At 45.3% G+C, this 25,515-nt stretch overlaps 1 protein-coding gene and 1 pseudogene across 11 annotated transcripts in view; one reads left to right on the top strand and one right to left on the bottom strand.

The window, feature by feature from the left end:
- ARHGAP12 (Rho GTPase activating protein 12) overlaps window positions 1-25,515 on the top strand; it is a 133,927-nt gene that overhangs the window by 2,990 nt on the left and 105,422 nt on the right. For all 11 annotated transcript variants that reach the window (XM_070056093.2, XM_070056092.2, XM_008268008.5 and 8 more), the window contains exon 2: window positions 21,597-21,630. The gene's annotated coding sequence lies outside the window, so the exon portion shown is untranslated. The remainder of the gene's footprint in view (window positions 1-21,596; window positions 21,631-25,515) is intronic.
- On the bottom strand, window positions 14,555-19,241 carry LOC149122830 (UAP56-interacting factor pseudogene; annotated as a pseudogene).

Here is a 25,515-nt window from a genome sequence, read left to right as displayed (position 1 = left end):
TCAATATCCTGCAGTTTCATTTTGCTGTTTATTAGCTTTTTGTCTGAATGGAACTGCCAAATGCTGATGTTGCTAATCCCACTCCCCTGTTTGTTGCTAATCTAGTGCTTCACAAACTTTACTTTTTTTTTTTTTTTTTAAATTGAAAGGCAGAGTTACAGAGTGAGAAGGAGAGACAGAGAGAGATCCCCCAGTTCCCTACACTGGTTCACTCCCCATATGGCTGCAATGGCAGGAGCTGGGCCAATCTGGAGCCAGGAGCCAGGAGCTTCTTCTGGGTCTCCCAAGTGGGTATAGGGGTCCAAGCACTTGGGCCATCTTCCACTGATTTCCCAGGCACATTAGCAGGGATTGGATCAGAAGTGGAGCAGGCAGGACTTGAATTAGTGCCCATATGGGATGCCGGTGCCACAGGCAGTGGCTTTACCCACTACGCCACAGCGCTGAGTGCTTCTGAAATTTTAATGTACATAGGAATCACCTATGCTTCTGGCAGACCACCCCAACCCCCACCTCCCTGTCACATCGATGCTGTTCTGTTCACACCACAGACCACTGCTGTCCAGTGGAAATACAGTGGCAACTATCTGCGAATTTTAAAGTTTCTACTAGTCATATTATAAATGATAAACAACTAATGAAAATGAAATAACTAAATGTTTAACTCAGTATATGAAAAATTGTTTAACATGTAATCAGCATGGAAAGTACTAGTGAGGTATTTTTTGTACCAAGTTTTAGGAATCTGAGGTGTATTTTACACTTAGAGCGCTCCTCAGTTTATACTAGCCACCTTTCAAATACTCGGTAGTCACGTTTGGGTGGTGGCTTCTGTATCTGACATTTTGGAGTCTCAGTTCCAGCCCAGTGCTATTCCAAATGTATTTTCAGATTGGCCCCATCAACAACCTTTGAGAACATGTTAGAAATGTAAGATTTTGGGCCTCACCTACCTACTATCATTAAAATATCTAGGGCTGAGGGGCTGGCATTGTGGCACAGCCAGTTAAACAGCAGCTTGCCATCCTGGCTTCCTATGTGGGAACGCGGGCTGCTCCGCTTCTGATCCAGTTCCCTGCTAATGCACCTGGGAAGGCAGCAGAAGATGGCCCCAGTATTTGGCCCTGTCATGCACATAGGAGATGCCGATGGAGTTCCTGGCTCCTGGCTTTGGCCTGGCCCAGACCTGGCTGACTAATGTCCCACAGTAAGATGTTAATAGTAGGGTGGACTGGATCTTCAGGGTATATCAGAACTCTCTGTACTATCTCTGTAGTAATTCTGTAAACCCAAGTTTCTTCTAAAGTGTTTCCTTAAAAAATAATGGCACTCTTCAGATGGTTCCGTTGTCCGCTGAAAGTGTGAGAATCCGTGATGTAGTTCACTAATGCCTTGGGTGGGCAGGATGGAGGCTGGTGTCGGGTCTGGTGGGGTAATATTTTCCTCATTAGAGCACCTAGCATGTGCCAGGCGCTAAATTCAAGTGCTGTACACACAGTTGTTTTTACTCACTTCTCTAGGACGTGGTAAGCTCCATTTGCAGACGGGAGAATTGTCTTTGGGTCACACAGCTAGCAAGAGGCAGACCCAGGATGTTTGAGCAGGGACCAGTTTTACAAGTGGTCAGTGCATGTGGGAGTATTTTTGTACTCTCGATAACTTTTGCTTCCTTGAATAAGCAGTGATTCATATAAATACTCTCACCCCTTATGGTTTTCAAAGCTTTTCCCTCTTTCCGTCCTCACAAGCAGGTTTGTGTGTTTCGAAACCTTTGCTTTACCAAAGGGTAAGGTGCTCTGGATCTGATTTAAAATCTCAAGCCTCTGAGCCTGTGTTGTGTGGTCTTTCCCTTCTACCACAGCTGAATGTAGAATATGTTATGAGGTCAGAGTGATACCTTTATAAAAGTTGACTGAAAATTACCTGTGTTTTGCTGTATGTTAGTTTCTTGGGATTAAAAAAGAGTTGATTTTATTGAGGTATGCTAATACCAACACTAAAATATGCCAGCAGTGAACAATGAAAGGAATGAACCACAGATGCTTACAGCAAAATGGATGGATCTCAAAAGCATTTTTCTAAGTGGAACAAGCCAGATTTAGAAGGCTTACATATACTGTATGATTTGTGACTTATTTTTCCATTTCCACTGTCACAGTTCTTGCCTTTTTGAATAACCATGGATTAATGTGATACTGTCCTGCTATATCTTAACATTTTTTTCATTTTCTCTTTCCATTCTCTGAAAGATCTTTTGAAGTTTGAATTGTTTCCTGTTTTACAAATGGGTATATCACAGTTTGTTTAGGCATCCACCAGTTAATAGGCCTCTGACTTGTTTTTACTTTCTGGCTCTTAAGAATGTTAATGTGAGGCCTTTGTGTGCTAGTGCACACATTTCTCTTGGGTAAATACCTAGGGGAGGGATTGCAAGATCATGGGAAAGTATATGTTTAGCTTTATTAGAAATTGCCAAACTGTTTTTCAAAGTGGCTGTACCCTTTTGAATTGCCAGAATGAGTGAGAGTCTAGTTGATAGTGTCCTTACCATACAAAATATTCTTTGTAATTTTTTAAAAGTAAATTTTTAGAAGTCATTCTGGTAGGTGGGCCATGATGTCTGATTGCTCTAATTTGCACTGTGAGGGCTTTGTTGATGGTTTATGGATGCACAAGTGCTGTATAAAATTGCACATATTTTAAGTGAGTGCCGCATTTTCTAGAATTTTAAGCAGATGGACTCATATAGTAGGCACTCTTTCTTGTCTGGACTTTTTTTTTCCACTCAGCAACATTATTTTCTTTCTTTTTTTTAAGATTTATTTTATTTATTTGAAAAAGTTATAGAGAGAGGTAGAGACACACACACAGAGAGAGAGAGAGAGAGAGAGGGAGAGAGGTCTTCCATCTGTTGGTTCACTCCCCAGATGGCTGCATGGCTGGAGCTGAGCTGATCCAAAGCCAGGAGCCAGGAGCTAGGAGTTTCTTCCGGGTCTGCTACTTGGTGCAGGGGCCCAGGGACTTGGGCCATCTTCTGCTGCTTTCCCAGGTGTGTTAGCAGGGAGTTTGGATGGGAAGTGGAGCAGCCAGGACTTGAACCGATGTCCATATGGGGTGCCAGCGCCACAGGTAGAGGTACCTATATGGATGCCAGTGTCACAGGCAGTGGCATAATCCACTATGCCACAGTGCTGGCCCCACCTAATTCCGTTTCTTTGTCACCTTAGTTGCAAATTAATTGAACACAAACACACGGGCTTATTTTTGGACTCTATTTTTTTTTTTAGTGGTCTGTGTGCCAATTCCACAGTTGCTTGATTACTGTCGCTGTATGACTCTTGGCATCAGTGCAATACGTCTTTCAGTTTTATTACTTGGTGTTTATTTTAGGTCAGTCAGCTTGTAATGTCTTCAAGAAAGTCTTCTGGGATGTTGAATTGGGTTGCGATGCATTTATAAGTGAGTTGTGGGGGAACTGATATCTTGGTAATGGTGAGTTTTTGGATCCATGATCCATCAGTCTTCCCACTTAGTTGGGTCTTTGAAGAGTTCTCTCTGAAGTTCTTTACAGGTTTCAGAATATAGTTCCTGCACATCTTTTGCTCTTTGATACCACAATATTTGATGCTGATGTCATGGTATTTTAAGTTTCAGTTACTGATTTCTTGTGCCTAGTATATAAACATATGCTTGATTTTTAAAGCTTACTTTATATGTAATTGGACCTCTCCAGACTCACTATGGATGGATGTAGAAGCTCTTTTGTAGATCTTTAGTATTTTCTTTGTAAATGATCATTCATCTGTGACTGTAAGCTTTGTATGTGCCCCTGCCCTTTGCTTTGTTTTATTTGCCATCTTGCACCATCCAGTGTGGAAGGATGAGGTGAGAGCTGACTCCCTGGTCTTAGGAGGAAAGCGTTCAGTTTTTTACCACTAAGAATGATGTTAATTCTAGACTTTCTTGTATATGCCTCTGTCAAGTTGAGGAACTTCTCTTCTAAATCTTAGTTATTATTTTTACCAGTAATGGAAATTGGACTTTATCAGATGCTTTTTCTGAATCCATTAAGGTGATGACTTGAATATTTAAAAAATCTGTTAAGGGAGCAGACAGCCTGAAGGTTAGTATGTGTGTGTCCCACGTTGGAATGTCTAGGTTCAGTTCCTAGCTCTGACTCCTGACTCTAGCTTCCTGCTACTGAAGACCCTGGGGGCAGTGGTAATGGCTCACGTAATTGGGTTCCTGGCACCCATGTGGGTGTCATGTTCGTGGCTCATGGCTTTGCCTCATTCATTGCCTGCATCTGGGGAGTGAACCAGTGGATAGGAGCATACTCTCTAGCTTTTTCTCACTCTCTGCTTCACAAATAAAAAATAAAAAAACCTGTTAATACAATATAATGAATTACATGGATTTTTTTAGATCTATTTATTTATTTATTTTTTTGACAGGCAGAGTGGACAGTGAGAGAGAGAGACAGAGAGAAAGGTCTTCCTTTGCCATTGGTTCACCCTCCAATGGCCGCCGCGGCTGGTGCGCTGCTGCTGGCGCACCGTGCTGATCCGAAGCCAGGAGCCAGGTGCTTCTCCTGGTCTCCCATGGGGTGCAGGGCCCAAGCACTTGGGCCATCCTCCACTGTACTCCGGGCCACAGCAGAGAGCTGGCCTGGAAGAGGCAACCGGGACAGAATCCAGCGCCCCGACCGGGACTAGAACCCGGTGTGCCGGTGCTGCAAGGCGGAGGATTAGCCTAGTGAGCTGCGGCGCCGGCCCAAGATTTATTTATTTATTTGAAAGTCAGAGTTACACAGAGAGGCAGAGAGAGAGAGAGAGAGAGAGAGAGAGAGACAGGTCCTCCATCTGCTGGTTCTCTCCCCAGTTGGCTGCAATGGCCAGAGCTATGCGGATCAGAAGCCAGGAGCCAGGATCCTCCTCTGTGTCTGCCATGTGGGTGCAGGGGCCAGGGACTTGGGCTATCTTCCGCTGTCTTCTCAGACCATAGCGGAGAGCTGGATCAGAAGTGGAGCAGCTGGGACCCGAACTGGTGCCCATATGGGACACCAGAACTGCAGGTGGCGGCCCACAGTGCAGGCCCCAGATTGTTTTTTTTTTTTTTAAAGACAATGTTTTTGAGCAGTTGTAGATTCACAGCAGAATTGCAGGGAAGGTACAGAGATCTTCCATATACCTCTTGTTCTTACACATCCATAGCCTTCCCTGTTATCAGTAGCCCCCCCCCCCCCCCCGGAGTGGTACATTTATTACCGAGATGAATCCACCTTGACACATCATTATCGTACAGACCCATAACTGACATGGAGGCTCACTTCTTGTGTTGTACATTCTGTGAGTCTGGGCAAATGACACGTATCCTCCATGATTGTCACTTCCGTAAAAATGTGTGCTCCGCCAAATCATCATTCCTCCACCCGTGCTCCTCAAGAACTGTTTTTTTTTTTTTTTTTTTTTTTAATTATTTTTTTATTTTTTGACAGGCAGAGTGGACAGTGAGAGAGAGAGACAGAGAGAAAGGTCTTCCTTTTGCCGTTGGTTCACCCTCCAATGGCCGCCGCGGCCGGCGCGCTGCGGCCGGCGCACCGCGCTGATCCGATGGCAGGAGCCAGGAGCCAGGTGCTTTCCCTGGTCTCCCATGGGGTGCAGGGCCCAAGCACCTGGGCCATCCTCCACTGCACTCCCTGGCCACAGCAGAGGGCTGGCCTGGAAGAGGGGCAACCGGGACAGAATCCGGCGCCCCGACCGGGACTAGAACCCGGTGTGCCGGCGCCGCTAGGCGGAGGATTAGCCTAGTGAGCCGCGGCGCCGGCCTGTTTTTTTTTTTTTTTTTAAGTTTTATTTTATTTATTTGAAAGGCAGAGAGCGAGAGGGACACAGAGAGAGAGAGAGGGATTATTATCTGCTGTTTCACTTCCCAGATGGCTCCAAGAGCTAGGACTGGGCCAGGCTGAAGCCAGGGGCTTCTGGGTGTCCCTTGTGGGCGCATGAGCCCAAGGATTTGGGCCGTCCTCTGCTACTTTCCCAGGCCAATAGCAGAGAGCTGGATCAGAAGTGGAGTCATCTAGACTCGAACCAGCACCCATATGGGATGCCAGCATTGCAGATAGGGGATTTACCGGCTGTGCCACAATGCCAGCCCCAACCACTGGTCTTTATACTCCCTGCATGGTTTTACTTGTTCCAGAATGTCGTAACGTTGTAGCCTTCTCATGTTGGTTTGTTTCACCTAGTAACGTGTGTTTAGCTTTCCTTTATGTCTTTTTCTGGTAACTCTTTTCTTTTTAGTAGTACTCTACGGTATGGCTGCCTCCCATTTTCAGTCACTCACCTACGGAAGGATATCTTGGTTGCTTCCAAATGCTGACAGTTATGGATAAAGCTGTCCTAGACATCTGCATGCAGGTTTAGCATGGACATTGGTTTTCAGGTACTTGAGTAAATACCAAAGCATGATTGCTGGATTTTGGGTAAGAGTGTGTTTTCCTTGTAAGAAACTGCCAGAGGGGATGGCACTATGGCGTAGTATGCTAAGCCTCTGCCTGCAGTACCGGCATCCTGTATAGGCGCTGGTTCATGTCCCAATTGCTTCTCTTCCCATCCAGCTCTCTGCTAAGGCCTGGGAAAGCCGTAGAATGGCCCAAGTGCATGGACCCTTGCATCTGCGAGGGAGACCCAAAAGAAGCTCCTGGCTCCTGGCTTTGGAGTGGCTCTGCTCTGGCTGTTGTAGCCATTTGGGGGAGTGAACCAGTGGATGGAAGACCTCTCTCACTGTCTTTCAAACTCTCTCCTGTAATTCTACCTCTCAAATAAATAATCATTTTTTTTAGGATTTATTTATTTATTATTTGGAAGGCAGAGTTACAGAGAAGCAGAGGCAGAGAGAGAGAGAGAGCGCGTGCTAGAGAGGTGTCTTTCATCTTCTGGTTCACTCCCTAGACAGCCACAATGGCTGGAGCTGCGCCGTTCCGAAGCCAGGAGGCAGGAGCCTCTTCTGGGTCTCCCACGCAGGTGCAGGGGCCCAAGGACTTAGGCCATTTTCTGTTGCTTTCCCAGGCCATAGTAGAGAGCTGGATCGGAAGTGGAGCAGCCAGGACTCAAACCCGTGCCCACATGGGATGCCAGCACTGTAGGCGGCAGCTTTACCTGCTAAGCTACAGCGCCGGACGCCCGTGGATTGATTTTTAAATGTTCAGTGTTATACTGTTGTTGGTCATGGTACATTACCATTTAAAATATTGTTAGATACAACTTGCTACTTGAATCAAAAACTTTTGTATCAGTGTTCATGAGGCATATTGGTTTCTGGTTTTTCTTTTTTATAAGATCTTTGGTATAAGGATAATGCAGACAACATAGAACAGGTTGGATGTTTTTTCTCTGCTTCAATTTTGCTTATGAGGTTTGTGTATAATAGGTGTTACCTTCCTTACTCCGTTTGGTAAATTTCACCAGTGAAGCCATTTGGGTCTGGAGCTCTCTTTAGGCAAATCTTTCAAAGACAAATTCAGTGTAACAGAGGTATTCACGTTTTCCATTTCTTTTTCATCAAGCTTTGGCAATTTGTGTCTTTCTATAAATTTGTCTGTTTCGTCTGAGTTGTTGAATTTATTAGCATAAACTTGATGGTAATATTCTCTTATTTTTCTTTTGATGTTGTAGAACCTGTAGTTGTGTCTTGGTCTCCTCCTTGACACGGATCATTTGTGTCTTCTCTTTGGTTCCTGATCAATTTGGTTCTGGAATTCTCAGTTTTGCTCATCTTCTCAAAGAACCAGCTCTGACTGCGTTGGCTTCCTCTAACGTTTTTCTGATTTCTGTGCTGATGTTTATCATGTTCCCCTCTTTTGCTTGCTTAGGTTTAATTTACTCTATGGATTCTTAGCCTCGAAGCTTGTCTCGTTGAGACTGCGTTTCTTCTCTAATAATAACATTTAGTATTGGCTATGCAACCCCACCCACATTTTGAGATGTCATATTTTCATTTTCTTTCCATTCAGATGTCCTGTTTGATTTCTTTTTTGACTCCTGAAATATTTAGATGTGTGTGTTGTTTAGATTCTTAACAATTTAGGGATTATTACTATGTCTTTTTATGAGTTTAATTTAACTTCATTGTGGTCAGACTAAATACTCGGTATGCTAAGAGTCCTTTTAAGTTTATTGAAACTTGTTTCATGACCCTGATTATGGTTCACAGGAAATTATTTTTATGAGCGAGACTGTTGAACCAGCTGTAACATTTAGTATTCCCACTAGCACCGCATGAGTGTTCCAGTTACTGTGCATTTTTAAGAAAATAATTTGCTCTTTTGTGGTTGGTGGGTTGTGATAACTTGGTTTTAATTTACATTATTATATTTTATTTATTTTTTGGTTAAAATAAATTTGAATAAAAACGATGAATTCCGGAGTGGTATTTTCTTTCTTTCTTTTTTTTTCTGGTGGAGACCAGAAAGCTCTGAGGACTTGGTAATAGTCCTCAGTAGTTCATCATTTGTCTGTGTGCCACCTCAGTGCTAGCTTTCAGTTTCTAAGTTGAATGTCTGTTTGCTTTTTAATACTTACTTCTGAAGATCAGTAAGAGCTAAGGGAGGATTTTGTGATTTTTGAATAGAGGGATATAAGATTTCAATTGTATTCTACAGTGATTTGTGATAAAATATACATATCAAAATGTGCTATTCTGTTTTTTAAATGTGGCATCAGGTAAATTCACAGTGTTGTACCATCATCACCACCAACCATTTCCAGAATGTTTTCAGCTTCCCAAACTGAAATTCCATAACCATTAAAAATAATTTCCCCTTGCCATCTTCCTCCAACCCTTGACAACCATCATCCTATGAATTTGCTACTCTAGATTCCTCATACAGGTGAAATCATATTTGCCTTTTTGTGAGTGACTACTTGTGTCAGCATGCTGTCTAAATTAATCTACATTGTATTGTGTTATCGGATTTTTTAAATTTTATTTTTTAAATATTTATTTGAAAGAGTTACATAGAGAGAGGAGAAGCAGAGAGAGAAAGAGAGAGGTCTTCCATCCGATGGTTCACTCCCCAGTTGGCCACAACGGCCGGAGCTGTGCCGATCCAAAGCCAGGAGCCAGGAGCTTCTTCTGGGTCTCCCATGCGGAGTGCAGGGGTCCGAGGACTTGGGCCATCTTCCACTGCTGTCCCAGGCTATGGCAGAGAGCTGGATTGGAAGTGGAGCAGCGGGGTCTTGAACCAGTGCCCATATGGGATGCTGGCGCTTCAGGCCAGGGTGTTAACCTGCTGTGCCATAGTGCCGGCCCCAGAATTTTTTCCTTTTGAAGATTTATCCATGCAGGGAGGAGAAATCTTCGATCCATTGGTTCACTCCCCAAGGGCCACAACAGCCAGGTCTAGGCCAGGCCAAAGCCAGGAGCCAGAAACTCCATCTGGGTCTCCCATATTGGTGGCAGGGGTCCAAGTAGTAGGTCCATCCTCTGCTGCCTTCCTAGGCCTTTTGGCAGGGAGCTGGATCAGAGCAGAGAAGCCAAGACTTAAAACAGCACTATGAAATGGGGTACCAGTGTCCCAGGTGGTGGCCTAACCCTCTGTGCTACAATACCAACCTCTCTCTCTCTCTCTCTCTCTCTCTCTTTCACTCTCTCTCTCTCTTTAAAGATTGCTTTATTAGAAAGAGTGATAGAAGGACAGGGAAAGGGAGAGAGAGGAAGTGAGTTGGGGTCGGGGAGGAGAAGGAGATAGAGAGATTGATGTTCCATTTGCTGGTTCGCTGTCCAAATGGCTGCAGTAGCCAGGGCTGGACCAGGCCAAAGCCATGAGCTGGAAACTCCATCCTGGTTTCCCATGTGGATGGCAAGGGTTTTTTTAGGTTGTGTAATATTTTCTTGTATGTATATACCACATACTGTTTCTACTGAAGGATGTTTCGTTTGCTTCCACATTTTGGCTGTGGTGAATAGTGCTGCTATGAACATGGTTATACAAGTCACTGTTCTGCGTCTCTGCTTTCCATCTTTGGTTTATATTACCCAGAAATGGGATTGTTGGGCAATATGGTAGTTGTACTTTTAATATATTCTTTTTAAGATTTTATTTATTTCTTTGAGAGGTAGAGTTAGAGACAGAGAGAGAGAGACAGAGAAAGAGGTTTTCCATCTGCTGGTTTACTCTCCAAATGACCGCAATGGCCAGATCTGAGCCCATCTGAAGCCAGGAGCCAGGAGCTTCTTCTGGGTCTCCCACACGGGTGCAGGGGCTCAAGCACTTGGGCCATCTTCTACTGCTTTCCCAGGCCTTAAGCAGAGAGCTGGACCAAAAGAGGAGCAGCTGGGACATGAACTAGTGCCCATCTGGGATGCCAGAGCCACAGGTGGATATTTGGTTACTATGCCACAGTGCAGGCCCCTTAATATTTTGAGGAACTGCCATACTGTTTCCCCTAGCAGGCACACTGCTTTGCATTTTCAGAGGAAATGCACAGAAGTTCCAATTTCTCCACACCCTCATCAGCACTTGTTACATTTTGTTTTGTTTTTAATAATAGCCATCCTGGGGCCAGCACTGTGGCAAATCTGGTAAAGCTGCTGCTGCCTGAAGTGCCAGCATCCTATATGGGCACCAATTGGAGTCCCGGCTGCTCCATTTCCAATCCAGCTCTCTGCTATGGCCTGGGAAAGCAGTGGAAGATGGCCCAAGTCCTTGGGCCCCTCCACTCACGTGGGAGACCTGGAAGAAGCTCCTGGCTTTGAACTGGCGCAGCTCTGGTTGTTGCGGCCAATTGGGGAGTGAACCAGTGGGTGGAAGACCTCTCTCTCCTCCCTCCCTCTCTTTCTCTCTCTCTGCCTCTATGTGTAACTCTGACTTTCAAATAGATAAATAATCTTTTTTTTTATTTTTTTATTTTTTTGACAGGCAGAGTGGACAGTGAGAGAGAGAGACAGAGAGAAAGGTCTTCCTTTGCCGTTGGTTCACCCTCTAATGGCCGCCGCGGCCGGTGCACCGCGCTGATCCGATGGCAGGAGCCAGGAGCCAGGTGCTTTTCCTGGTCTCCCATGCAGGTGCAGGGCCCAAGGACCTGGGCCATCCTCCACTGCACTCCCTGGCCACAGCAGAGAGCTGGCCTGGAAGAGGGGCAACCGGGACAGAATCCGGCGCCCCGACTGGGACTAGAACCCGGTGTGCCGGCGCCGCAAGGTGGAGGATTAGCCTAGTGAGCCACGGCGCCGGCCTTAGATAAATAATCTTTAAAAAAAAATAGCCATCTTGTTTGGTGTGGTTTCTCCTTTTTTAAAAATTGTTTATTTATTTATTTATTTTTATTTGAAAGAGCAAAAATGGGAGAGAGAGATAATCCATCCCAAATGCCTGCAGACAGGGCTGGACCAGACTGAAGGCAGGAGCTGGAATTCCCTGCGTAAATGGCAGGGACCCAGTTACTTGAGCCATCGTCTGCTGGCTCCCAGGGTGTACACATTGGCAGGAAGCTGGGGTCAGGAGCAGAACCAGAATCAGAACGCAAACTCAGGTACTCTGATATGGAAAGTGGCCATCCCTCTTAGTGACTTGATGTCAAGGAGCACCTGTCCCCTGCTGAAGGTTTTGGTTTGCTTTTCCATGATAATCGGTGGTATCCCACCTCCTTTCTTGTGCTGATTGGCCATTTTTCTGTCTCCTTTGGAAAAATAATTATTCAGGTCCTTTGATCACCTTGACTCTTATCATCACAATGTTTACATAACTTAAACATCATAGGGAAATTTTTCCCTTTTTTTTAGTAAGTTAGTGATGTCTGACTCGAGTAATAGCTATAGTTGTAGATGTATTTGCCTTTCTTATCTGTCTGCCTTTCAGATAAATTAAGAAAAAATCTGATAGGACTTGACAACACGAGCATGAACTTCAGTGTGGGTAAATCTGGGGGAGGGTGGATCTAGGATGGAAAGCAGATGTGAGAAAGTTCAACTGTGCTGACACAAAACAAGGGAGTGGGAGTGATCCAGCTTAGTCTGGAAGTAAGTGGAGCCTCTAAGAATACAGGCTAAAGAAATTGCATAAAAGTACTATGTTCTAGTATAAACTTGTTTTCCTCAGGGTGTATGAGTTAGAAATTCTGATGCTGCTTCATATGCATCCTGGAATTAAACAATTAAGTAAATGAAGGTGGCTGGTGGGAGCCAGGTTTCTCTGTGTTGGAGAGGGGATTTACAGGTTACCTAGGCATAGAGACGATACTGAGAATGGCCCATTTGATAATGGATTGTCTGTATGAACTCACTTGTGGCTGACTGCAGGTACAGGTGGTTAAATATAGAAATATTACAGATGCGTATCTCCTGTGTAGTGTATCCACATATTTCCTTGCTGTCAGTACACGACAGTGTAGCAGCAGCAAGCACTCACATTTGATTTCTGTTAGCACTCTTCAGCTAAAGAAAGCTGGGCCATTTGGAGAGACAACTGCATGCTGAAACTGTAACTCCAGTTAAAATTGAGACCGTGCATAACTGCATGACACATTAGCATCTTACGTATGTTTAAATAATGTAACTTACATTTCTTTTGTTCTTAAAACATATTATTAGGAAAGAGACAGAGAGTAAGAGTGCGAGAGACTAAGAGGGAGTGAGAGAGAGAGAGCGAGGGAGAGAGAGAGAGCAAGAGCAAGACAGCGCCCAGCTGCTCCCATCCATTGACTCACTCAGATACTGCCACCGCCAAGGATGGACCGGGGCTGAAGCTAGGAGCTCGGATCACGATCCAGGTCTCGTTTGATGGAGCAGGAACCCAGTGGTTTCTGAGCTCTCAGCCGCCGTCCTGTGTGCACATCAGCTGGAAGCTGCAGGAGTAGAACCTGGCAGCAGCCTTAACTGCCAGACTAAATAGAGGTCCTCTGAGAAGCACCTGCTGCTATGTAGCCACTGTTACCTTATGCAAACCAGTCAGGAACCTGGGAGATGCCCTGTGCTGCGTCTGTGGTTTGTTTCCCTCCCTTCCCTCACCCTGGCAGTCACTCTTGTCTGGTTTGGGTGTTTCCAGTGTGCCGTAAGTTGAAACCATCCCGCACGTGGCTTTCTCAGGCTGACTTGCTTTCATGAGCACTCTGGGGGTACTTCAAAAAGTTCACAGAAAAGTGGAATTTCAAGGTAGGTTTAGGGATGAGCGTTTGCCACCAGCTGGGACGCCCACGTTGCACATTGGAGTGACTCGGTTGGAGCCCCAGCTCAGCTTCCTGCCTGTGCACGCCCTGGGAGGTGCAGCGATAGCTAGGTGATTGGATTGCTGCCACCTGGGTGTGGAGACCTGGACTGGGTTCCTGTCTTCCGGTTTGGGCCTAGCCCAACCCTCACTGCTGGAGGCATTGGGGGAATGAAACAGCAGATGGGAGCTCTCTGTGTCTCAAATTAAAAATAAATAAATTTTTAAAAGTTTATTTTGAGCCGGCGCTGCGGCTCACTAGGCTAATCCTCCGCCTTGCGGCGCCAGCACACCGGGTTCTAGTCCCGGTCTGGGCGCCAGATTCTGTCCTGGTTGCCCCTCTTCCAGGCCAGCTCTCTGCTGTGACCCGGGAGTGCAGTGGAGGAAGGCCCAAGTCCTTGGGCCCTGCACCCCATGGGAGACCAGGAGAAGCACCTGGCTCCTGGCTTGGGATCAGCGTGATGTGCCGGCCACAGCGCACCGGCTGCGGTGGCCATTGGAGGGTGAACCAACGGCAGAAAAGGAAGACCTTTCTCTCTGTCTCTCTCTTTCTCACTATCCACTCTGCCTGTCCAAAAAAAAAAAAAAAAAAAAAAAGTTTATTTTGGTGCAGAATTTTTGAAATCTGGGCACAGTTATGTGTGTGTGTGTGTTTGAAGAGCAAAAATTTAATATCCCAAAGACACTGTTATTTGATGTACTTTATGCTCAATATCTGGAGCAATTTTAAACATTTCCTCCAAAATGGAATCAATAATAGCTCAATAAAATACTTAAAATCTCAGGAAAAATGAAAACATCTTTTTATGCTGAATTTCCACAAACTGTTCTAAAGATAACAGACTCATGCTCAGTTGTTCTTCCTTTGCTTTAAAGTAGGTGGCCAGTAATTCTAAACCAAGCTTAAATATATTGTCCCCGGATTAAATGCAAGCATCCATACTTGCAAACCTGCTTTGTCTCTGATCCTTGGACTCTATGAGAAACATTGAATAGCTGAAGAGACTAGAGTTTATTTTCAAATTCTGCGACTGGCTGCCCATAATCCCATATCAGTAGAAGTACTGTGAAAACATCAACTCCTAAGGATCAGATTTATTCTTTGGTATAAGCATGAAACTGTTACTGATAGTTTTCCATGGCTAGCATTAACCAATAAGTAACTCAAGAAGTATGAGAGAACAATGAAGTAGAAGCAATACATTGCTTTGTTTTGTTTTACAGGAAAAGTCAACACTACTTATTTACTCCAGGGAAGCCCAGCACCTACTTAGAGAGAGGCTTTAACTGAAAGGTCAAGTTTCAAGTGACCGAAGTTGTAATTGGTAGCTGGAATATTTTGCTGCATTTTGGCATTTTACCATAAAATACAGCTATCCAGAGACTCTTAGCACTACCTTGGCACACAAAACCACTCATTCAAGGTCATCCCTGTCTGTTTTCCAACCTTGTTTATGTCAGATTGTAGGGGGACACCTTTAGGGACTTTTTTTTTTTTTACATCCTACTGCTCCTGTTTTGTTAAGAATGAAGGTGCAGCAGCACAAACTGCCAACAGATACAGTCAGAATTCCTCCATTCACGGTAGAAGTCTGCCACTGACTTCTCTGTGCTACTGCGTCATCTCGCAGGTGTCCTGTGTTCAGCTGGGCCTGAACCCTCAGGCCTGTTCAGAAAAGCAAAGTTGCCTGACGAGTATGTTTCTGATGGCTTAATTTATTTCCACTCTTGGTAAAATTAGCTGGAATGCTATTTTTTTCTGTTTAACTGGTTAGATCTCTTGAGAACTGCATCTGGTTTCCTCTGCATTTCATTTTGTCTCAGAAGGTTTGCCTTCCTTTTTAACACTGGGAAATATCATTCTGTATTCTTAGTCGCTTACAGGTGGATGATTCATAGGACTGACTCCTTTTCGAAGTCCAGTTGCCTTCCTAGCTGCAGGGCCAGTGATAACTCCAAAAGGACACCTCTTTCCAGGCACTGGTCTTCCTCCATGATCCAGACTAAGCAAAACCAAAACTCTATTGGGTTCCCCACCAGCCTCGCATTCTGATTTGTCAGCAACGCTTTGCTGGATTCTTCTGTTTAGCCCTGGAAAATTATGCTTCCTTCCTTCCTCTCCATTCAGTTTGATGAAATCACCCAAAGACACAGCAATTTTGTTGAGATTCTCATTGCTGCAGACTTTGGGCCATGGCCACAGGGTCGCCATGGCTCCCACCGATTGGGTACCAAACAGTTTCACGGCCAGAGATGTGTTGCCGGAACTGTGGGCGGGGAAGGCCGCAGCCAGAGGCCTGCCACCTCCCACTCGTACACGCAGACTAGATGCACCCTGGGCACAGTTTCTTCATAATATGTATTTCCACGAGCATTTTAAAGACCCCCTGGTATATATTTAAAATTTCTTTGTATCTTTTTGTGGTTTGATACCTTGTTTCTTGTTATCTCTGAATATTACATCCATTTGGTGGATGTCTCATGGTTTTTTCTTTGTCTGGTTGCAAGGCATCTTGGTTGCTCCCAGTTTCTGACAATTAGGAATAAAGCTGCTTTAAACATTTGCATGCAGGGCTCTGTGTGGACATAAGTTTTCGACTCATTTGGGTAAATACCTAGGAGTGTGATTGCCAGATCATATGGTAAGACTATGTTTAGCTCTAAGAAACTGCTAAACTGTCTTCCCACGTGGCCGCTTCATTTTGCATTCCACTAGCAATGAATGAGAGTTCCTGTTCTGCGTTCTCAGCAGTATTTGGTGGTGTCAGCTTTTTTCCTTTGAGCCATTCCTAGTAGGTGTGCCGTGGTATCTCGTTGTTCCCATGCCCAAGTTCCCTCATGACATGGTGTGGTATTGAGCGGTATTTTTGGTGTTTGCTTACTATCCCTGTATTTGTGTGTGTGTGTGTGAAGTGCCCAGATTCTTAACCCTCTTAAAAATTGGGTTCTTGTTGAGTTTTGAGAGTTTCTTTGTGTATTTTGAAGAACAGTCCTTAATCAGATTTGTGTTTTGCAAATGTTTTCTCATTGTCTGCAGTTTGTGTTTTTGCTCTCCTAACAGTGTCTCTCATGAGCGGAAGTTTTAAATTTTAGTAATGTGTGACTTTGTTTCTTTTTCCACGAATTGTGAATTTCACGTTTCTAAAAACTACCAATGCCAATGTCATATTTCTTCCTTTTTCAATTGGAATATTTTCTACATTATTGTGACAATCTGAGAAAAGTCATTAAATTCACTGCATTTCTGACTAAGATTTCATGGTACTGATTTTCCTAAAATACCCCATGTGAATGCCATTTGTCTTAAAACCCCCGCTTGCTTCCCCAAATGCTTCCTTTGCTGTTTCCTCATTCTTGTTTCAGATTTAAATCTTGGTTTTGAATTTCCTCTACCAATTTACACTTAACTGTATTCTCTGTTGCTTTCCAGTTACCAGTTATTTCCTGTATCTTATTTTTGCTATTTCTTCCTGGCCCAAATGATTTATAATATTTCCCCCTTTTTCCCAATATTTTCTTTTTTAAAATTTTTATTTATTTATTTTTCACTTTATTTGAAAGGCAGGGAGAGACAAGAGACAGATAGAGAAAGATCTCCTGTCTGCTGGTTCATTCACCTCCCAAATGCCTACAACAGCTAGGGCTGGGCCAGATAGAAGTCAGGAGCCTGGAACAGTCTGGGTCTCCCATGTGGTGGCAGGGACCCAAGGACTTGAGCCGTCCCCTGCTGCCTCCCAGGGTGTACATTAGCAGGAAGTTGGATTGAAAGTGGCATAGCCAGGACTGGAACCAGGCACTTGGATATGGGATGCAGGAGTCTCAAACTGTGTGTTAACCATTGTACCAAAAGCCCTACCCCCTTCCTTCCCTTCTTTAATCCTAGATTGTGTATCTGTTTATTTTTAGAAGACAGGAGTCAGGCATTTAGAAAAATTTGTAAGTGCTCAAAAAATGGGCCATGATTTAAGTGTACAACTCACAAAATAATATGGTAGAATAATTTCTTCTGCTGGAGCCTTTGCTGGAATTGTTCTTTTGCTTTGTGTTGTGCTCCTTAAGTTTACTTATTTCTTTTCCAGAGGCCTCTATAGGGTTTAAACAAGTATTTCTAAAACTGCTTGGAGGCCTTAGTGCCAAGAAATCAGTGCCTAACTGGATATTTTTAAGTTGCTTACTACTTATGTGTTTTAGGCCGTATTACTAATTTATTGTTCACAGTATAAGAATTGCTAAGTAGATTGTACATATCTGGTTTGCCATAAACTGGAAAGTTGTTAATTATAAGTACATTTATTCCTCTCACTGTTTACTTTTGTTTGATCTACCTAGTGAGGATATCTTACTGAGAGATGGAACTGCTGAAAACAGATTTCCTGGGGGAGGAAGATAGCATTTGCTGAGCTGTATCATTTGTTGTAGGCTCCTTAGTAGTTATGCAGGAAAGAGAATGTAAAAAATTGGCAGATGGGAAGGAGGAGGCTATTCATTATAAAATAGCATGATAAAGGTTCTGCATCTGACTTGAGGGCAGAGAAGTAAAAGATGTGAGCAGGTGTGTGTGTGCGTGTGCGTGTGCGTGTGCGAGGATATCTGTTCTTGTTGAAACATGAGGAAGAAGTGGTTGGAATGAGGGAGGAATACAAAGCGCTGGTAGGAGGCACGGAGAGCCTGCTGGGAAAAGCAGCAGGGTGTAGTGGGCAGTAGCTAGCGGGGTTTTATATATATACTGGTGGTTGGAGGTTTAGCGTCTGTAAGTGTGTGGGTTGCATGTGGAAGGAGGAGTGCGGTGATGAGAATAGAATAGATTACAGAGAGGAGTGTTGCGCCCCGAGCGCACTGCAATTGAATCAGCAAGATTCTAACCAAAATGCCACAGAGGGTGACAGAACGGGCAGAGTTCAGTCTGGGCTACACCGAAGCAGCCAGAGGTTTGAAGACCAGAGAACGAAACAGACTGCAATGAAAACTATAAGCCTTTGTTTTACTACTTATGCTTCAAAGTAAGGCATTCACAGACTTGCAGATAGTTTCCACTTAGATGTATATATGTAGAGCTGTCCCATAATTTTAATTCTCTTTGGATCAATAATTTTTAATAAGACTTTTCCTTTTTATTCAACTTTTCCCTAGACTTTGGATTATAATACGTAGTTGCTACTTGTGACTTTTTGGATGTTTATGATCTTTAATATTTTCTCTTCATTGCTTCCCAGCCTCATTCGCCAGTGCCCACCCCAGTATGGGACAGAACTCTGGTCTCCACCCCGTTCTCGCTCCCATTGTATCCCTCCTCGCCCATCTCTTGCCTTGGTGTCTCATCATCTTTCCTGTGTCGGTGTTTTTTTGACTACTTCTTCTCTGTTGCCTGCCCCCTTCGGTGAGAGAGAGAGACAGAGAGATAGGTCTTCCTTTTGCCATTGGTTTACCCTCCAATGGCTGCTGTGGCCAGCGCACCGTGCTGATCCGAAGCCAGGAGCCAGGTGCTTCCTCCTGATCTCCCATGCGGGTACAGGGCCCAAGCACTTGGGCCATCCTCCACTGCCTTCCTGGGCCACAGCAGAGAGCTGGCCTGGAAGAGGGGCAACCGGGACAGAATCTGGCACCCCGACCGGGACTAGAACCTGGGGTGCTGACGCCACAGGTGGAGGATTAGCCTATTGAGCCGCGGTGCCGGCCCTCATTGCCTTTGAAACTTCTTCCTCATGTTTCAACAAGAACAGTGATATCCTCGCACATGTGCGCACACACACACACACCTGCTCACATCTTTTACTTCTCTGCCCCCAATGTGTAAGATGTGCACATCTTCTGAGGAATTCAGTGAAACTGACCTGCTTATCTTTCTGCACACCTCCTCCTTCATACTTGCCACTGTAGAACCTGGGAAGGTGTGGTCCTGAAGCCTGGTGGTCAGAGAGGTGGAACCTGGACTGACCCTTAGCCCACTGTTGTTGCCGCCCCGTGGCGTCTCGGCACTAGTGTGGAAGTCTGCGTGTTCCTCTTCGTGCTTTCCTGAATGTCTGGCCTGTGACAGCATGCCTGAGCTGTGTAACCTCTGGGAACTAGCTGCACGTCCTCATTACTGTATTGCCTCCCTGGGGAGAAAAGATAAGCACACATCCACCCTGTCCCAAGAGTAAGCAGAGCCATGTGCTGCTTCCTGGTGAGGTTTGTTCTGAGAATCCGTCCTCAGGTGATTTCGTCCTTATGTGGACCTCACAGAGCGCACCACACACACCGAGGTGGCGGAGGTCAGTCACTCCACAGCGTGCCATTTTACAGGAAATACGGGTTCTTTCAGTTACACAGCATACTCTAAGATAGTGGTTAAAAAGTAGCGAGACACACACGTGGCCCAGTGGCACAGCTGATTATTGCCATGAGTGTTCGTGTCCCCTGTGGCAGCACAGTAGGTTTGTCTGCGCCAGCATCACCACAAACACCTGTTGTGCTCCCACGTCTCGTCCCAACGCCAGACGAGAGGGATTTTTTTCAGTGCCATTGTCATCTTACGGGACCGCTGTCCCATAGGCAGTCTGTCATCGCGCAAACTGTTGTTGCACAGTGCGCAACTATGTCTCAGTGTCGGCATCTGGAGAGTTGTGGGGAAGAATTGACAGAGGTGAGGGACTAACGCACGTAGTGACTAACGTCCAGGCAGCACATGAAAGTGGAGGCTGAGCGTGTAGAAGGCGGTGAGAAGGCCCTGGGAGGAGCCTACGGGGCAAGGCAAGGTGCAGAGAGAAGTCGACTTTGGATATGGCAGGCTTTGGTGCTTCTTAGACAGTCAGGTACATTTGGTTCCTAGTGTGCCGGTAACCTTTTTTAATCTAGAAGAATCTCCCTTTTTTATTTTTCGTGAATTTGTTTTTGAAGAACTCAAGTCTTGTCTGCTGGAGTCTCTCACATTCTGGATTTGTTTACTTCCTAATTGCTCGCAGTGAAGCATGCTTTTTGACAAGAATGCAGTGTGGGTGGGGATGTGTGTGTTTAGTTGTCTCATACTAGGAAGCACACATCATCCGGTTGTCTCACTGTTAGTGTTGCTGAGTTCGCACCTTTGAACAGCCTCAGATCTCTCCATTGTAAATGTCTGTTCCCCTTTTTCTAATTAGTAACTAATCTGCAGGGGCATGTGCTAGAACTCCTAATCATTCATTTATTTGTTTATGTATTTTACAAAGAGACAGGCAGTAAAAGAGATCTCCCGTCTACTGGTTCACTCCCCAGATGTCTGCAACAACTGGGGCTGGGCTGCGACCCAAGCTGGGAGTTGTGAACTCCATCCAGGTTTCCCCGGGTGGTCAGGGCTTGAGCCATCACCACTATATCTCAGGGTCTACATTAGCAGGAAGCTGAACTTGGAAGTGGAATTAGGACCCAAATCCAGACACTTCATTAATGAGGTGTGGGTTCTCTCTTCCTCTCTCTGTCACTGTCTTTTTCTAATTCTGCCTATCAAATAAATAAATAAGAAAATCTTTTTTTTTTTTTAAAGATTTGCTTATTTTTTTGAGAGGCAGAGTTACAGAGAGGTCTTCCACCCACTGTTTCACTCCCCAAATAGCTGCAATGGCCAAGATTGGGCCAGGCATAAACCAGGAGCCTCTTCTGGGTCTCCCATATGGATGCAGGGGCCCAAGGACTTGGGCCATCTTCTACTCCTTTCCCAGGCCGTAGCAGAGAGCTGGATCGAAAGCAGAGCAGCTGGGATTCAAACTGGTGCCCATATGGAATACCAGCATTACAGGGGGAGGCTTAACCTACTATGCCACAGTGCCAGCCCCTAAATAAATAAATCTTTTTAAAAAAGATTTATTTATTTATTTGAAAGACAGAGTTATAGAGAGGTAGAGAGAGAGAGAGAGAGAGAGAAAAAAAAAAAAAAGAGAAAAGTCTTCAATTTGCTGGTTCACTCCCCAAATGGCTACATCGGCCAGAGCTGGGCTGATCTGAAGCCAGGAGCCAAGAGCTTCTCCCCCGTCTCCCACAGGGGTGCAGGGGCCCAAGGACTTGAGCCATCCTCCACTGCTTTCCCAGGCTATGGTGGAGAGCTGGATCAGAAGTAGAGCAGCCAGGACTTGTGCCGAACCAATAAATAAATCTTTTTTTTTTTTTTTTTTTTTAAGTAAGGGACAGAAGTGAGTTTGAGACTGGAAATGGGAGGGCTGTGGTAAAGCAGTCCTTAGCGGCTCTCAGGACAGTGCTTATGCATGGTTGAAGGGTGGGGCCCAACACAAAAACGTATAAAACTGCCATCCGTTCCTTATGGCTGTTAAAGAAAAAAAGTTATGATTCTAAAACTGTAAGCTGCATTAAATTCTTAGTCTTCCTTAAGTTAAGCACTCCTGGTTAAAATTAATGAACTTTTTGTTTTCTTTCTGTTTTGTAGGTTTAAATGTAACACAGGATATCGGTCTCCTAAGGTAAGTTTTTTGTTGTTTTCGAAGCGGTGTTACTCTATTACATTTGTGATTCAGACAGTTTATGTAGAAAGTACTTTTGGTTCCTGAAATTCTATCAGTAGCTAATTTCTTTGCTGATGGGTTTAATGGACCTCACCTCCCACAGAGAAGACTGTTGTCTGTGCAGAGTGGTAGCTACAGAGCATCTCTGAGTGCTCAGTGCCTAGGTGTAGGGGGAACTGGCAGGTGCTCATGGAACCTGCAGCTTACCCAGTTTCTCAGTTGCTTTAGCATTGCCTCCACTGAGTGCCAGCAGTTTGCCCACATCAGGAAGTGTAAGGAAAGTTTTTAAAATGTTTCAGATTTTGGAGCATTTGAGATTTTCATGTTAGGGATACTCAACCTGGACCACAAAAAAGGTGGCTTAAAATAGCAGAGACTTGGAGCTGCCCCAGGGACCCACAGGCTGACTTACGATGAGCACTGGTTTACAGTCCAGTGTCTCTGCTTCCTATCCAGCTCCCTGCTGATGCACCTGGAAAAGCAGTGGAAGAGGGCCCAAGAACTCAGGCCTCTGCAGTCATGCAGGAGACCTGGATGGAGTTCTAGGCTTCTGGCTTTGGCCCGGGTGAGTGGCCAATGGCAGTTAGCTGTGGATGGGACATCTTTCCCTCTTTCACTGTAATTGCCTTTCAAATAAATAAATAACTTTTTTTTTTTTTTTAAAGCAGAAATGTATTTTCTCACACTTCTGGAGGCTACACGTCCAATCCCAAGGTGTTGGCAGACCCGTATTTCCCCTGAAGGCCCCCAGGGAGAATCCTTCCTTGGCACTTCCTGACTTCTGGTGGTTGCTGTCAGTCCCTGGCTTGGAGTTCTTCGACTTGTGGCTGCTTTACTGCGGTCTCTTCCTCTGTCTTCATGTGGTTTTCCTCCCTTTCTGTGCTCTGTGGCTCCAGATTTGCCACTGCATCTAATGACACCATAATCAAGTGTAACCTCACCTTCACTGGATTCCATCCAGACAGCCTAGTTCCAAAAACAGTCACAGCCAAAGGTCCTGGGGTTAAGACTTGCATGTCTCTTTGGGGAATACAGCTCACCCTCAGCAGTGGGAGGGTGACTCACGTTGTAGCACTCTCAGGATGCTGTGATCATTTTGAAGCTCGAGTGCTGTATTCTTTGAGGTACTAAAATATCCTGGGATTAGTATAGGAATAAAAATGAATGCTAGATTCTCAAACCAATCTAGAGACTTTTTAAAAAAAGTTTTATTTGAGGTACTAAAATATCCTGGGATTAGTATAGGAATAAAAATGAATGCTAGATTCTCAAACCAATCTAGAGACTTTTTAAAAAAAGTTTTATTTGAGGTACTAAAATATCCTGGGATTAGTATAGGAATAAAAATGAATGCTAGATTCTCAAACCAATCTAGAGACTTTTTAAAAAAGTTTTATTATTTATTTGAAAGGCATAGTGGCAGAGGGAGTCAGAGGGGGGAGAGAGAGAGAGAGAGAGAGAGGGAGGGAGGGAGGGAGGGAGAGAGAGAGAAAGAATGTGAGAGTGAGAATGAACGGATCTCTTTCATCCTCTAGTTTACTCCTGAAATGCCTGCAACAGCCAGGGCTGGGTGAGGCTGAAGCTGAGAGTCTTCCACGTGTGTGGCAGGAGCTCAAATACTTGGGCTGTCATTTCCTGTACCCACGCCCCCACCCTCCCAGCTGGATTGGGAGAGCAGAGGAGCCAGGACTCCAGCCCAGGCACTTTGATAGGGGAGATGCTTGTCCCAAGTGGTGACTTAACCTGCTGTGCTACAGTGTCCTTCTCTAGGGCTGTCTTTAATAGATGTTGAGGGGTCGGTGCCATGGCGTAGTAGGTTAATCCTCCACCTGCAGCGCTGGTATCCCATATGGGCACTGGTTCTAGTCCTGGCTGCTCCTTTTCCAATCCAGCTCTCTGCTGTGGCCTGGGAAACCAGTAGAAGATGGCCCAAGTCTTTGGGCCCCTGCACCTGCGTGGGAGATCAGGAAAAAGCACCTGGCTCCTGGCTTTGGATTGGCACAGCTCCAGCCGTTGCAGCCATTTGGGGAGTGAACCAATGGACGGAAGAGCTTTCTTTCTCTCCCTCTCACTGTCTGTAACTCTACCTCTCAAATAAATAAATAAAATCTTTATAAAAAATGGACTTTGAATCAGAGAAGGTAGTGGTTGTTCAGTGTTTACAAATGAATAGTTATTTGTTGGCATTTGTGATGTTCAGCCTAAAGGGAAACCAAGTAAACTAGCAGTTTTTCCTTTATCTGTGTGTGTTTTACCTTATTTTTTTTTTTTTTTTTTTTTTTTGACAGGCAGAGTGGACAGTGTGAGAGAGAGACAGAGAGAAAGGTCTTCCTTTTGCCGTTGGTTCACTCTCCAATGGCCGCTGCGGCCGGTGCGCTGCAGCCGGTGCACCGCGCTGATCCGATGGCAGGAGCCAGGAGCCAGGTGCTTTTCCTGGTCTCCCATGGGGTGCAGGGCCCAAGCACCTGGGCCATCCTCCACTGCACTCCCTGGCCACAGCAGAGAGCTGGCCTGGAAGAGGGGCAACCGGGACAGAATCCAGCGCCCCAACCGGGACTAGAACCCGGTGTGCCGGCGCCGCAAGGCGGAGGATTAGCCTAGTGAGCCGCGGCGCCGGCCTGTTTTACCTTATTTTAATGCTGTTCTTTTTTTTTTTTTTTTTTTTTTTTTTTTTTTTGACAGGCAGAGTGGACAGTGAGAGAGAGAGACAGAGAGAGAAAGGTCTTCCTTTTGCCGTTGGTTCACCCTCCAATGGCCGCCGCTGCAGCCGGCGCACCGCGCTGATCCTGGCAGGAGCCAGGAGCCAGGTGCTTTTCCTGGTCTCCCATGGGGTGCAGGGCCCAAGCACCTGGGCCATCCTCCACTGCACTCCCTGGCCATAGCAGAGAGCTGGCCTGGAAGAGGGGCAACCGGGACAGAATCCGGCGCCCCAACCGGGACTAGAACCCGGTGTGCCGGCGCCGCAAGGTGGAGGATTAGCCTATTGAGCCACGGCGCCGGCTTAATGCTGTTCTTAAATTAGGAAATTAACTTGTATAATTGGGTAATTAAAAATATTTTTAAGCTCCGTAATAATTTTCATGATCCTTTGGAAAATAAAGAGTAAAATACTAATGTGGCATCACTGTGTAGGTCTAACTTCATAAAGACTCCTCCCTGGTGCGTATTGGAGCTAAGAGCTCAGCACCTGGCTCTTGGAAGGCGCTCACTACTTATTATCATCCGTGAGCTTTTCTGGGAAAGTGAAGGAAAGTGTGATGTCATCATGAAAAGTTACGTTCTTCTCAACTCTCACATCTGATAGTTGCGTCTGACTACTTAGTGTGTGCTCCAGTCCTAAGTTACTGAACAGTGTAGCTTAGTTGGAGTCAAAGTGGTTTTTTAGTTTTTTTTTTTTTTTTTTTTTTTTTTAATTTATTTGAAAGAGTTACAGAGAGAGGTAGAGACAGAGAGAGAGAGGTCTTTCATCTGCTGGTTCACTCCCCAGATGGCTGTAACGGCCAGAGCTGTGCTGATCCGAAGCCAGGAGTCAGAAGCCTCTTCCTGGTCTCCCACGCAGGTGCAGGGGCCCAAGGACATGGGCCATCTTCTACTGCTTTCCCAGGCCACAGCAGAGAGCTGGATGGGAACAGAAGCAGCCAGGACTAGAACCAGCGCCCATATGGGATGCTGGCAGTTCAGGCCAGGGCGTTAACCTGCTGCACCACAGCACTGGCCCCAGAGTGACAGTGTTTTAATACACTGCTAGACAGACACACGTGTACTTTTAGAAGTTTGAGATTTGAAGAAAAAACCTGAGCTGTATGCTGTTTGTGAGTAAATATCAAATCCAGATTATATTTA

The sequence above is a fragment of the Oryctolagus cuniculus genome, chromosome 13, assembly GCF_051225735.1.
Source record: "Oryctolagus cuniculus isolate XC-2025 breed Fujian yellow rabbit chromosome 13, ASM5122573v1, whole genome shotgun sequence".
NCBI lineage: Eukaryota > Metazoa > Chordata > Mammalia > Lagomorpha > Leporidae > Oryctolagus > Oryctolagus cuniculus.
Note: the sequence above shows the minus strand (reverse complement) of the source record. Positions and strands in the feature narration are given on the sequence as shown.